Below are 6,125 nucleotides of genomic sequence, written 5' to 3' on the forward strand. Positions count from 1 at the left end.
CAAATTTCAAGAGAAAATTGAATCTTGTCAAAGGTGGCAGAGGTAATTGGGTCGATTTTAAGTGAAAAGCAAAAGACTGGTTTCAAAAGCACTTTGAAGACCCACCAAGCAACAATTGCCGAATTTTCATAAGTTTTTTGGGTGTCAGATTGGACTTTTAGAAGTGGCTGGAAGTTGGGGGCCTTGAGATGGTCAACTAGAAATTTTCAGATCGTAAAACGAAGGTCGGACAGTGAAATGGCAGTGCCCGAGGTGGAGGACCAAAAAATTTGAGTTGTAAATGAACTCAAGGGGGGGGGGGTTTCACTATGTATAAATCCTGTATATGATGTGCATTCATGGCATGTTTTATATGTCCCTATGTAACCTTTTTTGTGATTTTTTTTTACCCTTTTGTAACTCCTTACCATAATTTATGAATCCCTTACTGTAATTTTTTTTTAAAAGAAAAGAATTTAGAAAATCGTTATGTAATAAATACAAAACACTATTTTTATCATAGAATTGATCACAACTAGCTATTGAGGGTTCATAAAAGAGTTTAGCTTTTTATGATGATGAAGCTTTGCAAAATATCTTCATGATATATAACATCCAACAGTAAAATTAAGAATTTTATGAATAAATCCAAGGTTTTGAAAAAGAATCCAAATAGAGACACTAGATGTACAATGCACACATGCTAGTAAGTTAGTTGCTCAACTCTATCCTAGAGCCAACCTTGTGGTCTTTAATCATAAAAATTGAAGTAGAAATGTTAGAATACACATTTTGAGTACTATCTTAGGGCTCTCTTAATTGCAATATTTATCTTGGTGTTTTCCTATTGTGATATCATTACATCTTTTGCATCTAATTCATCTTAAATTATTTTCTCCACCATTCGTACAAAGCACATAATGTGCATGTAATACATACACACACAATAACAATATATGACAAATGCTTGATGGGAGAAGTTTGTATAGAGAAATAAGAATGATATGAGCCCTTGGTATTCTCATCTCAAGGATTGGGGAAATTGAGCTTTTGAAGCATCTCTAAGAATGTGTTGTACCCAAGACAGATCCTAAACACAAGAGTAGTCCATATGTGACTCAAGAATGATGCCATCCAATTGTGTGGTTTTCTAGACAGAAAAAATATAGCCATGCTGATTGGTTGGTAGCATGGCAAACGTTCAATTTGTTCAAGCTAATTTTTTTATTGAAAATTTTAATTTTCCACCACAATTATAGTGACAATTACACAATTTCAGTTACAAGACAATCTAGAAGCACTATATTCTAACAAAAGGCATCACCGAGCTACAAATTCAAGCATGGGACTTGCAATTCCATTGGCATATTGTGTTGTTGAAGAAAGGGTCTCTTGCCAATACACAGGTTTGCAATTGTGAAAAAAGAAGATAATCACATATACACAACACTGCACTAGACAAAACATGTTCGATTACCAAAGTGCTCTAGTTTCCCAACTAAGAAAATACAAGATGTTCCTCTCTTTGTTCTCTTGGATGAGAGTACAAGACTATATAGCACTTGCCATTGTAAAACTTTCCACACTTGCTTGAAGGCGTAGCCTTTATATGCCAGACTTGAGCAACACTCCATTAGTCTAGTTGTTGATCCCCTGTAGTCATGCCCTGCCATAAACAATATTAGCCACGGATATACACACAAGAGGACTAACATAAGTAAAAGTAATATTTTACTAAACAACAAAATAAACTCCACATTCAAAAACAATAATGCTCAATTTCAAAATTCAACTTAATCATATACTAGAAAATGTTAAAATCCTAAAATTCAAAAATGAAGGATTGGCTAATGCTTGAAATTGCCTATAGGGTTTGCTTTCTCAAGCTTGTTCAAGAAGTATACCCCCCTATTCTGCTAGCATTGTCTTGATAATATTAGAATCACCTAAGATCATCAATAACCAAATAACTATCAGGAGCTTGATCATGAAAAATTTACATGTATGTATGAAATGGTAAGCTATATAAGTTCCCATCAATGATGATGTAAAAGAGTATGACTTACCAAGGTCCGTGATGCTGAGACAGTACACTCTATAATACCTTCCACAAGTAGTGACAAGATCTACATTTTTCTACATATAACACATACAAAGTGAGCCAATGAGAATAAAAGAAGCTACTCTAAAAAATTTGTTAAAATATGAAATGGTAGGTTTAAACTCACTTCTGTATAATGATGTACTCCAGTCTTTGAAAGCATCGCATAATACTCAATTCTTTACTTTCTCAAAGGTGGGTGGTTGTTTGCAATAATGATCAATTTACTTGCATATCAGAAATGTTTACCATGTAGCAAAGCAAAGTACCAATCAAACCCCGAAGTGCAACTTAATAGATAGGTACCCTTACCACCACACAATGACTTCAATGTAGTTTTATATCCCAGAGTGTACTTGCCACTCTTCATAACAAGTGCAAGCCTATTGTTAATAATTTCTTACTATGACATTGGATCTCATGCCATGGATCCCCATTCACACATTGCCTAATAACAATTTTACAACCACCACTAAACAAGAATATTTAGAAGCTTGTACAATAGACCACGCCTTATGATGTCATACATTGATCCTTTAGACATAAGGACTTGCTCGTCCTCCATGTTTCCCTCTTTTTGCTTCCTGTAACTAAAATTACAAATCCTCAAAGTTTTGAGCTTTAGTTCAAGCAAACACTAGTCATGTGCACTCCACTTGAATTTTACTTCCTTGCTGCTAGGATACTATTGCTTAAAATTTCTTCCTACTAGTTGAGTTCTGACTTGTGCTCGGACCTAATTTGGCTACTCCAGGTGGATAGCTCACTCTTCATGCAAAGGCACTTGTGTTCTGTTGCTGCTCCTTATTCATGGATATTGTTTCCAATCATCACCTACCATTGAGCCCGCATTGGAGGCCTAAGAGGCTATACCAACATTCTCAATCCTCCCAAAGCATGCTCTATATAATTACTCGATGCTAACTTAAAAGATCTGTTAGCAAATAAATAGAGCTACATCATTGGTAAATTACAAGCTTGATGCTGTACCTGTGTTTTCAGACCTTCCAATGTGCAATCTATAGGGTGACTCCATGCTCATTATTATACCAAACATAATAACACCAAATATCATGCTCATTAGTATACCAAACATCATGCAAGAACTTTCAAAATATTTAGAACTACCATAAACATAAACTAAAAGAAACTTCATAATATAAGCCCATAGCTCACTTTGGATTGCACCTCATAATAGATTGACGACAATCCTCCTTGGGAAGAAGCTTGTATGCCACCACATTGAAGTTAATGGAGGACAATGGATGATTTTTGTAGTCCTCGTGCTGGTCAAGGTTGTTTACAGAGTGCCCATAATGTCAAGTTGATCCTCTGCGTAGATGATCTTTAAGTAGCTACTTCCATCAATTTTGTGGCATCACATGGTAGTCATTCTCGACACCTAAACAACCATCTGCTTTCATATAGTAAAGTAGTTAGTGTCCCACACAATAGCAACATGATAAAAAGTCATGATGAAAATGATCTTTTAGTTGCAGTAAGGATCAAGCCTTCATGGATGGCTCCTAAACAACATTGAACCAACAATAGGATTCTTCTAGAAAAGCTTTGCAATATTTCTCTTCTTTAAATTGTTTCAATACTCCCCTCATGACCAGAGCATATGTGCTAGTACCTCTGAGGAGATAGATAGATTTTGGTAGCCCCTCTCTAAGAAGAAATTGAGGTCTCACTCCTTCAAAGTTGAATCCTCTAGTGTTTTATGCAACCATCCTTGGAATCTGGCAAGTTAGTTGTCCACTTTAATCCTACCCCAATAGATCTCTGATGGATGAAACAAATAGCCTACATGCCTACCCTAAAAATATCTCCATGAAGGATATGCCAGCCCTCTTCTATACACGTGACATATTTCTTACTCTTCTTATACAACTGCTCCTCCTTTCAATGCTATTGCTATCTTTTTTTCAAGCAAACGTGTTTTGTAAGCATGAGATTTGCTTACTACTTTTTATCCTTTCTTCTTGCAAATCATTGATCTTTGAAGCTTTCTTTTAATGATAAATTGTAGCTTTTCTCTCGCTTCTTTGGAGGGTAACCTTGGTATTAACCAATGGAGTACATGCTATAGAAGACTCCCATGGTCAATAACATCAAAAGTAGAATGGGAGGGATTCCTGTTGTAGACACAATGACCTGTAAAAATACTTCTCCCCTTCATTCCTTCATGGTTGGAGGCTCCACCATCTTCTCCACTATTGCTAGCTCTCTTAGCATCACAAAGAATCTCCCCTCTTTCTTTTTATTGCAATCCCAAAGGATTTTAATTGTAGCAAGATTTGTATTGAATTCACCTTTAAAAGAAGAAGATAAATACCATCCCTCTTCCATTTAGACATTGTTGATTCCATTCACCTCTCTCATGCTTGACACATGAACCTATTACTGACTTTCTCATGCAACTACCTATGAGAATGAGATCCCTTGAAAGAGTTAAAACACACTCAAATGTTTCATATAGCTCACAAAAGGATTCTGCCCATGAGACTAGTTAATACCAAAGAGAGCATCATGAATACTGATCGTTTGAATGCATTCGTAGCATGACTGTGAGTAGAGAATTCCATAAAAGCATAACCTCATTTTGACACTCCATTTGTTCTCAGCATATTTTGACCTCTTTGACAATCTAAAACATTTCCTTCACATCGTCCTTGAATGCATTCGTAGCATGAATCTGAGTAGAGAATTCCAAAAAATCATACCTCTATATCCACATTGTCACAAATACCTCAAGTCTCCTCTTGTCTGCCTTTCTCCATCTGGCCTCTACTCATATAAGGTATCTTCCCCCTCTCCCTCTCCCTCATCCTCCTCCTCAGCATCATCTTCTTCATCTCGATCATCGTGACCTCTACATCATCTTGGAAATTACTCCAATCCTCTTCTGTTTGTGATCTCGGCGTCCTCCCCTCACAGCGCAATTTCAAACCTCCAGTTTTGACCATTTGAACTAGCATCTTCTACCTACATAATACTCAAATTTTCCTGCTCTCTCTTTCTCTTTTTTTGGCTTTTTTTGATTTGGCCTCACTCGTCCAAAGCCCCTATTCACATACCAATAATCTATATATATGCAAGCAAGCTCATACATATAAAAAACATGCATATATATACATATGTATGCATGTATATATGTATTAGGAACACATTATGTTCACTTAGGAACAGATGAATGCATTTGAAAAAGTGCATTAAAAAAGGTGCAATCAGTGCATCTTCCCCTTGGCATGGAAGTAATTTGTGAAGTAGGGGTATACGAAGCCCCAATACGTGTGCTCAAAAACAATGTGTAGTTAAGTGCTTGTGACCCTTTAATCCTAATGAACTACATGAGTTAATGGTCAAGAAAACTTTACCTTATCCTCTTATTTCTTAGCCTTGTGCATCGAGCTTCCTTCGAGCCTATACACATGACCAAATCTTGGCATATAAGTTTGTATGCATTATGGAAATTAAAAATCAAAACAAGGTTTAAGCTCCTTACCAATTGGAGATCGAGTTCTTTTTCAATGATCAAAACTCAAATGCCACTATCACACAAACAAAAAAGTCCAAAATCCTAGACATCCTATGTAAACTTAGGAATCTTTTAGGTTTAGTGAAAGCACATAACAACGCCTTCTTAGTGCACATGGAGATTGCTTCGAGTGAGTAAAGTTGCTTGGTATGAAAAAGGTTACATATTCAATATTCTATGAATTGGCCTTATTTCACCGACCCAAAGAGAAAGAGTTTCCAAAACATGCATACATGTGTTCTAGACAAAGGAATTTCACCATTGCTCTGAGTCCTTGTCAAGTGTGCATGCGTTCAAATACAAATACACTTCCCAATACTCCCTATGCACCCTCCAACAAGACCAATCAAGATGTGATGTCCAATTTTGGACTTTGCATAAATCATTTCTTTTGTGTGTGTGTGTGTGTGTGTGTAGACATAGTATAATAGAGAAAGAGAGAGATTCCATATGGGGATGCAAACAAGTCCAAATGTATTTTTGAGTAACTTGATTTGTGATGGA

The 6,125-nt window shown here is 36.3% G+C and overlaps 1 pseudogene; it reads right to left on the reverse strand.

Annotated features, from left to right (window-relative positions):
- Positions 1-1,887: 1,887 nt before the first annotated feature.
- On the reverse strand, positions 1,888-2,645 carry LOC148027882 (large ribosomal subunit protein eL30-like; annotated as a pseudogene).
- Positions 2,646-6,125: the final 3,480 nt, after the last annotated feature.

The sequence above is a fragment of the Lygodium microphyllum genome, chromosome 12 (genome assembly GCF_053477565.2).
Source record: "Lygodium microphyllum isolate KBCC chromosome 12, Lygodium_microphyllum_v1.1.10, whole genome shotgun sequence".
NCBI lineage: Eukaryota > Viridiplantae > Streptophyta > Polypodiopsida > Schizaeales > Lygodiaceae > Lygodium > Lygodium microphyllum.